Here is a 10246-nt window from a genome sequence, read left to right on the forward strand (position 1 = left end):
GGAAGGAAGGAAGGAAGGGAGAGAAAGAAAGAAGGAAGGAAAGGAAGGAAGGAAAAGGAAGGAAGGAAGAAAAGGAAGGAGGGAGGGAGGGAGGGAGAGAGAAAAGAAAGAAAGAAAGAAAGAGAGAGAGAGAGAAAGAAGAAAAAAGAAAGAAAGAAAGAAAGAAAGAAAGAGAAAGAAAGAAAAAGAAAGAAAGAAAGAAAGAAAGAAAGAAAGAAAGAAAGAAAGAAAGAAAGAAAGAAAGAAAGAAAGAAAGAAAGAAAGAAAGAAAGAAAGAGAGAGAGAGAAAGAAGCAAGCTGGGCATGGTGGTGCACACCTGTAATCTCAGCTACTCAGGAGGCTGAGGTGAGAGGCTTGTTTGAGCCCAGGAGTTCTAGGTTGTGGTGAGCTGTGATTGTGCCACTACACACCAGCCTGCTCGACAGAGTGAGACTGCCATCTAAAAAAAATTATATATGTATAATTGCATATATAATTACATATATAAAATTACATATATACTTATGTATACATGTACAATATATATTTATAATATATAAATATATATAATTATATATAATTTATAAATATAAATTATATATAATTATATATTATATATAATTTATAAATATAAATTATATATAATGTTGGATTAAAGGAAATAATATTTCCTGAGTTAAAATTTTGATTAAATATGCTATAGTCACTGAGATACAGAAGGCATCCACTATATTACTTTTACATATTTTAGGACCTTAGAAAATTGTGGTCTTACCATACATATAAACTGTATACATATAAAAACTATACATAACCATACTCCTGGTCACCACTGTTAGTGGACCTCCTCCTAATGTTAATGATACTGCAAATAAAAATTCTAAATGTAAATTCAATGAACAATCAGGGGAGAAAGCAAATGGTCTAAGCAGACTCCCCCTCAGTGAAAAGTCTGGGGAGAGGTCAGGAAGAGACCAGGATGAAATCAATAGGGGTAAGGCTATGCAAAACGAAAAGAAAAAAAAAGGTTGTACTAACTTTTCAGGCTTGAAAAGCTCAAGGTATTCCATGAATTCAGTAGAGTTTCTCCCACAAAACTACTTGAAGAAATGTAAATAAATCCAATGTTTTCAATCTGCCGTTTACTTACTGGTATCCTTACCTGCATAGTTCACTCTGCTTTGAAGTTGGTTTGAGACTGAAGTAATTTTAGCAACTAGCTACTTATCTTATTCTGCCTGCTCGTCTGCTATTTCTCAGAAAGTGTTAGAGTAAAAATGGGACTCAACAATGACTAGTTACTTAAAGTACTAGAGACCATTCAACTACTTACAAAATTACAGGCATTTTTCTCAAATCACAAATATCCTATCCTCAAGTAACAGAAGCTAAATGCCATACTTCTAAACATTAATTTGAGGTATCTTATTTTGATTTAAAGTAAGTGTACTACTATTCTGGTATCAGTAATTCTTCGATTTTATTTTCCTAGGAAGGAGAATCAAGTTCCTGCCTGCTCATTTATTTCTGGAAACAGAGAAGCATTTTTCCCATTATCTTTTGTTATTGAAATCTGTTCTGGTAAGTTTTACCCACTGCAAAAATAAAGTGAACCTTTGAAGAATAAAATATAATAGGGAAGTAGCTCGTTAAAAGATACACAGATTTATGTTTAAATTTGAATGATGCATAAATTAGGAATTTAACATCTATTTCTTCTGATTTTGTTTGCTACAATCAGACATCAATATTATCATCTCTGGAGCTTTTTATGTTATATTTTCAAAATGAACATTTTCTGATGTCTCCAACATTACTTGAAAAATAATAAGGCTGTTTTTAAGTGTCAACTGAGAATTTTCAAGTTACATCACTGTTCTAATGTTGCTTACTGATAGGCAATTCATTAAGTTACTGTTTCACTATTACAGGTATTATTCAAGTTACAAGATACACAGCAATTGGAAACAACAGTATTATCTTTGGGTTTCCATTTAGAAATAATGTTGGATTTTTAAATTTAAGAAATTTGGGCTCAGACAATTCAAATTCCATCTGTGCCACTTATTACCTAAGTGAACTTGCACAATTTACTGAAAATCTCTGAAGATCAATTTCCTCTTCTGAACCAAATCATCATACCCAGTCATACTGTTGAAGTAATTCGATGAAACAGTATCAAGTCCTATATAGTAGATGTTCAAAAAAATGGAAGGTATAATATAATAATAAAATAAAAGTACTTGGTGAATCTAGGTTTGGATCTACTAAAATGTTTAACTCTTCTGCAAAAGGAAACAAAATTCTCATTTATTTAACTTACTACTTTGGTTTTTCCTGATATATGTTAGATACTATGAAGCTATCCTTCAAAGCAATTACCACACTTCTAAACACTTAGTATGTACTCAAATACTATTTAATTTAAATATTTTAACTTTTTTATTATGGAAAATTTCAACCATATACAAAAGTATATAGATAATGGAATAAATGAACCAATAGGTATCTATTACTCAGCTTTAACAATTAACAATGGCTCATCTCCCCACCCCCATTTGACTGGATTATATGTAAATCCTAGATATGATATCATTTCATCCATAAATAATTCAGCATGTATCTCTAAAATATAGTATTTTTAAATAAAAATATTATCTTAACTTAGGAATCCACTAATCACTCAATTACCACAAATATCCACTCAAGGTAAACTTTTCCAACTGCCTTGAACCTTTTTTTTAATTATTTACTGAAACATGGTCTCGCTCTGTCACCCAGGCTGGAGTGCAGTGACATGATAGTAACTCACTGCAGCATCAACCTCGTAGGCTTAAGTGATCCTTTTGCCTCAGCCTACCGAGTAGCTAGGACTACAGGCATGTGCCACCACGCCTGGCTAATTTTTAAATTTTTTGTAAAAATAAAGTCTTGCTATGTTGACCAGGCTGGTCTCAAACTCCTGGTCTCAAGGGATCCTCCTTGCCTGGGTCTCCCAATCTGCTAGGATTATAGCCGAGGGCTGCCACGCCCAGCCATTGTTTTTTTCTTTTTTTAAATAGCTCATTCATTTGAATCAGAAAGTCCACACATGATATTTTGGCAAGTAAGTCTCTTAAGTCTCTTTTCCCCTTCCTCCATTTTTTTATTATCATATATGGTTGAAGAAACCAGGTTCAGTATATTCTCTGACAATCTTTATCTTGCTGATTATGTCCCAGTAGTGTTGTTCTATGGGTTCTTCTAGCTCTTATATTTCCTGTAAGTCATTCATTCTTTTTGTGTGTGTGTGTGTGAATACACCTTAAGTTCTGGGGTACATGTGCAGAACGTGTAGGTTTGTTACACAGGTATACACATGCCATGGTGGTTTACTGCGCCCATCAACCTGTCATCTACATTAGGTATTTCTCCTAATGCTATCCCTCCCATAGCCCCTTACCCCCGGACAGGCCCCAGTGTGTGATGTTCCCCTCCCTATGTCCATGTGTTCTCACTGTTCAACTCCCACTTATGAGTGAGAACATGTGGTGTTTGGTTTTCTGTTCCTATGCTAGGTTTGCTGAGAATGATGGTTTCCAGCATCATCCATGTCCCTGCAAAGGACATGAACTCATCCTTTTTTATGGCTGCATAGTATTCCACGGTGTATATGTGCCACATTTTCTTTATCCAGTCTCTCATTAATGGGCATTTAGGATGGTTCCAAGTCTTTGCTATTGTGAACAGTGTTGCAATAAACATACCTGTGCATGTGATTTATAATCCTTTGGGTATATACCCAATAACGGGATTGCTGAGTCAAATGGTATTTCTGGTTCTAGATCCTTGAGGTATTGTCACACTGTCTTCCACAATGGTTGAACTAAATGTATTCCCACCAACAGTGTCAAAGTGTTCCTATTTCTCCATATCCTCTCCAGTATCTGTTGTTTCCTGACTTTAATGATCACCATTCTAACTAGCGTGAGATGGTATCTCACTGTGGTTTTGATTTGCATTTCTCTAATGACCAGTGATTATGAGCTTTTTTTCATGTTTGTTGGCTGCATAAATGTCTTCTTTTGAGAACTGTCTGTTCATATCCTTTGGCCACTTTTTTATGAGGTTGTTTGATTCTTTTCTTGTAAATTTGTTTAATTTCTTTGTAGATCCTGGACGTTAGCCCTTTGTCAGATGGATAGATTGCAAAAATGTTCTCCCATTCTGTAGGCTACCTGTTCACTCTAGCTTTACTGAATGGCTTACCTTGATGTTTTCTGCCATTTCTACAAGCCTTCTAAAATAAATATTAATCTAAAGAACAACAAAAATGATAAAATAATAAAAAGTACAAAGAAAAAACCACCAATGAGCCAGAAATAATCTGTTCTTGCAATATCTTAAGAATGTATAAATGGGGCAGCTATCCAAGGCATGGCACATTTAGAGGTTTCAAATGCTTCTCTTGTAACCAAAATGGGCTCTTTTGTCCTCTCCCACCATCTATGACATTTCTATATCCTCCCTCACAATCCACTAAGAAGGGCATTACCTGCACACAACTGAAGAATCTATGACTATTACTAAGATTCCAGCTAGTATGTTTGCCACTCTGATTCATTCCTACTGTTTTAAAAGAATAATATAAAAGCTATGTGAACTCTGAAATATCCTTAAAGTAGAGGACAGAAACATTACAAGCACTCCTATTTGGTCAGGAAAGAGGAAACAACTTATCTTAGAATGAATTCATCCGTTTCATAAAATGCAGGAACAGACCATTTTAGTCTATTAAACTTCATTCTCCAACTCTAGAGATCAAAAAAATACTTAACTATAACAGGCTGCACATCGGAGAAAACACAGATTCATGACATGATATTAATGCAGAGAAACAGACATTAACCAACCTTGCTGAGCCTGGGTATCCGGCATGTTAGTTACAAGTAACGTAGTTTTGTCAAGGAGAACTAGATCTCCTCCCACCGACTACCCAACAAGAAAACATACTATTGGGCCAGTGTACCAGAACCCTCAGATCAAAGAACAGGTAAGACAGTAACAGATTCTGAAAGGATCAAATATATCCACAAATTAAGGAGGAGTTCTTAAGGAAACAAATGGAAAAGCCAATTCATCATGCACTGCTTGTTTGGCCACCTTCAAACAACTGGCCAGCGATGACCATCCATTCTGTCATTTTCTTTTTCTTTTTTTTTTTTTTAAGACAGAGTCTTGCTCTTCTTGCCCAGGCTTGAATGCAGTGGAACATAAAATACAAAATACATACCAGCATAATAAAAATACCACCTCAAACTAGTATCGCAGCTTACTATTTTCAAAGCAATTTGACATACTCCAAAGAAAAAGAAAATAACAAGTGACCAAAAAGAGTGGAAATTTTCCATCTAAAATAGAAACTTCAGAGTTCTAAATTTTCCAAAGAACAGAAAGTATTCAGAATTGAATTCACTATAATCCTTCAATTAACTATATAATCTAACATTAAAGGGCTTAATAATAAAAATAGATGTAACACATTCCAAGAAATGAGTATGCCACAAGAAAGTATGGTAATTTAAACAGCATTGTTTTCCAAGGAAAAAACTCTAAGACTGTTTCTTCAAAAGAATGGCTTTAGAAGAGAGATTCTCAACATTTTTCCTGCCCCAAAACAGTCCGAGGATACACACAATCTCATTAGTAACAATGGGCTCATAACCTATTTAGAGATTTATTTTGATAAACAATTTTAAAAGCAAATTATCTTTGAGCGTGTCAAGCTGGTTAAGCATTCAAACCTTAAGGTGAAAATTATTTTAATTAGAACTTAATTTAGTTGAAATCAGAAGCACAAAAGAAGTTAAAGAGAGGCTAGAAAGGAAAGGGGCTGGATGGCCTGGAGTCTCTGGTCAGCTAAGGGCAATATGAGAGGAAGACAGACAAAGAAGAAAAAAATGAAGCAGGATTCTAAATACAAATAGAGAGCACTAAGAATTTGTCTAGGCACCTGGAAGGGTACCTTCACTGCACATGCCTTGACAGGAGCTGAATTCTTATGTGAGAAATGGCTTGGAAGACTGCAAACAGAAAACACCCACTAGGCAAAACCATCATGTTTCTCAAAACTGAAACACTGGTTCTATTTCTGGTTTATAAATTTTGCAAAAAATTGTAAAAAGTTCTCAAAAATGTAATAAATGATGGCAAAGAAAAGGAAAAAAGATTTTTCTTCTCTAACTTTTAAAAGTATAAAACTGAAGATCATAAAATCAATTCAGTGTATGAATACGTTTTATCAAATATAATAAACTTAGAAAACAAAGTATACCACTTAAATGTAACTCTAAAAATTCACAGATGAAATAGACATAAATCGTAACCAGAATGTTGGGGGATATCAGTAAGGGTCCCAATATTCTTCCTCAAAATACTCTTGAAGTAACACCAAAGTGACAGGACGCTCCAGCGCATGAACCCTGGTTGTGAATCAATCTGGGGGTAATTCTTATGCTGTTACTCACAGTTTTGTCAGGCTACCATCTCTGAAGTTAGGGACATTTGCCTAACAGCTGATGCAGATGTCTATGACAATAAAGAAGAATTATGTCAATGGCTACGACTGCGAAAAGAATGAGGAGCCAGAGAAGCATTCATGTCAGAAGACAAACACTTCAAACAACTATCAGCACTTACCGGGATTTCACACATTTGAATATTTTCAAAGTGAGAAGAAATCTTGAAAACAGTCTATTCTGAAGTCAGCTAGGAAACTAAACTCTAGAAATTCATATATGTTTCTCCAACCTTACAACTGTATGGCAAACTTTCACACTGTATTTAATTCTAATTCTAATTACCACAAGAACCTAGTGATGTGACAAAAGAAACAACACTGTCCCTGTATTACATCTGAGAAAACTGAAGCATGCCCAAGGTCACACAATTTACAAGTGGTATTTGCCTTTTAGTTTACCTTTGAATAAACATTTCAAATGTCTCCTCCTCTGAGACATTTTCAAATTATTACCCAGTCCAAAGCATTCTCCTTTCTGCTTTCCCACAATACTTTCAAAATACCACTCTCAAATACTTCCAAAAATACAAGAGAAACAGGCAATGAGACGTTAAGTGATCTGCACAAGGACACAGTGGTGGTGCTTTGAGTCTGACTCCAGAGATGACGCACTTAACCACTAAACTATTCCCCGAAATGATCACTAACCAGGTATGATCTTTTCTGCTATAATTTCTCTGCATAAAGTGAATTCGTTCATATGAGCTTAGTAAATAGGGGAATGGTGTCAATACAAGTCAGATTATATACAACTATTTTTCCCACACTTTTTGGCCATGTGTGTCCAGCTTAACGCAAAGTTCACTGACACGAGCCAATGCAGTGAACTGCAGGGGACTGCTGCCGCCCTGTTCATGACGCTCATTCATGCCACTTTGTTGCTACTTCAACGTGGTCACTTACTATGTCCTGGTAGGGCTTTTTGCCTAGTACTTCCTCATTTTTGTGTACTTTGTCCTAATCTCAGTAGTCTATCAGCCCCAAACCTTCAATGCATCCCTTTCCATCAGCAACCACCACCTTTAAAGATAAAATCCTATATTTACTGTAATATTTCTTTACTTATTAGGACTCTGACATGTCTTTTGAACTAACTGTTCTATTATTTTTACTAGATTGCTACTGCTTTTATTAGTGATCCAGATATAATGCTGTACAGATTTTGAGTGATTTGTGCAACTCCATTTTTCCCAGACCTTTAATTTTTAGCATATGACTGGTTAAAACCACAAGATTTCTCAGAAACATATCTCAATTATAGTAAAAACAATTGTATAAAAATGGTTTTGAACCAATATCAATATTTACTATATATTCCTTTATAGTCAGTCAGATCTTTCAAATCTTTCTGTAGAATAAAACTGCTTCCATCAAAAATGCTGGGCATCTAACACAACAGAATGGTTATCCATTCCTTACTCTTTTCAGAGCCTTCTACGCAAGCCGAAAGTCAGGAGTTCCTTAGGTTGGAAGAGAAATGCATAAACATGCTGTGACTGGCTCCTAAACTTGACCAGGCATCAACCACTCACTTGTGTAACTTAAAAAAAAATAGAGGTTCCCCCGCCCTCACATGGACCTCCTGGATTTCTAGAGACTGATTCTAGAATCTGCATTTGAAAACTTCCACAGTTGATTGTGTTTAATGATCAGGCATTTACATAAGAAAGAAAAAAGCATAAAAATTAAGCCCCAAAAATACGCTTTTACTTTCTGCAATGACAAGTAATTCAAGTGAAAGAAATATCATTCCTAAATGTAAAGTAATAAATTGGCCAGGTGTGGTGGCTCACACCTGTAATCCCAGCACTTTGGGAGGCCGAAGTTGGAAGATCACTTGAGTCCAGGAGTTCAAGAACAGCCTAGGCAACATAGTGAGACTCTGTCTCCACAAAAAATATAAAAATTAGGCAGGCATGCCTGGTGCATGTCTGCAGTCCCAGCTACATGGGGGACTGAGGTGGAAGGATTGCTTGAGCCTGGAAGGTCAAGGCTACAGTGAGCTATGATCACACCACTGTACTCCAGCCTGGGTAACAGGGCAAGACCCTGTCTCAAAACATGAAAAAAGAAAATAAAAGTACTGAAATTGTATAAATGCCCATTTGTAATCATGTACCTCAGAAAGATCAATTCAAATATGGAAGGTCTGTTCATTAGCCATATATGATTAAAAAGAGGCTTGAAAGAGTGGAAATAAAAATATAACTTTCAACTGTATTTTCCAACTAGTTGCTTAATACGAAAATAAGGCTCTTATTGTGGGAAACAAGCTAAAATATTGGTGCTTGTGATATATGCACATACAGAAAGTTTTATTTCAGCTCTGTCAGTCTGAAAGACTGCAAGTCACAATCATCTTTTGACTTTTTTATTTTGGAATTCTTCAGTCTGCTGGAGCAAACTATTCTCATTTAAGCTGTACCAGCATCATTATACTAACTATACTGCTTCATTTACCTCAACATCATTTACGTTTTTCCCAGTAATATTTTCTATTTAAATACTTATATGAATCTACCACAGTTGGTAGAATGCTATTGCTCCAATAGTACATAGTCTAGTACAATTGTAATGTTTTAGATGGCAATTAGAGCAAGTTACACTATATAAATGAAATGGTCTGCAAAACTTTATAGCATAACTTGTTGTGTACTTAAATATTTGTGATTCAATTTGATCATGAAACATTGTATGCTTGTATCAAAATATCACATGTACCCCATAAACATGTACAACTACTATGTATCCAAAATAAGTTTTTTAAAAAATTGTGATCAATAATTCTTACAAGATAACAAAATTTTAATTTTTTAATTTAGGTGCATAAAAAACCCTCAGTTTACATATAAAGAAACAAACCTTATTTGGGTTATCAAACATGATTAATTTGGGTCTCAAATGATATGTATATCTGGCTTTCAACTTGTTATCCTAAGAACATATATATTTTATTATTCTCCAAACCACAAAAATTTATATTTCATATTATATTTCAAATAAAATATGGTATAAGACCTATGCATTTCCATTTATCTAGCCTCATATATTTGTATTCACTTCGTAGTTCTGCTATCTGAAATTTAAATGATATACACTAAGATGCAGGATAATCAAGAGATGTCCCCAAGTCACTAACAGGCTGCAATGTACCTTTCACTGAAAATGGACAAAATCACTGCTTCGTGAGTTAAACCAGAAAACTACTTAGGAGGTATTTGAACTGACACAAAGAACGTAGCTTACCACCTATAGTAGTTACATTTTAATCTTCCATTTGTCAGAACTACTTGCCAAAGGCAACTGACAGCCAGTAATAATATAATGAGATTACCTGCAACTGGCAGCAGGTGCACAACAGTAATGGAGAAAAGTTACTGATACATGAGTCCAAGATGTCATCACAGTACCCTTATAAGGTACTGCAGGACATGTTAAAAATAGTGTGGCCAATCTCAATTACAGTAAATGAATGCTATATTATTAATATTATATGATATTAAATGATGTTAGTATCATTTAATGTAATATAAATAGACAAAACTCCTGAAAATGTCAGCTTCCCTTATCTTGAATTTTGATGTACATAACATTTTTAATACTGCAACATTTTCATAATGCTACATAAGCCATTTTAAAACATTTCAAATAGATACAGTGCTCTGTGCCAAAATGACAAATCTTATGAAGACACTACAGGGATAATA

This window comes from Theropithecus gelada, chromosome 14, assembly GCF_003255815.1.
Source record: "Theropithecus gelada isolate Dixy chromosome 14, Tgel_1.0, whole genome shotgun sequence".
Lineage (NCBI taxonomy): Eukaryota > Metazoa > Chordata > Mammalia > Primates > Cercopithecidae > Theropithecus > Theropithecus gelada.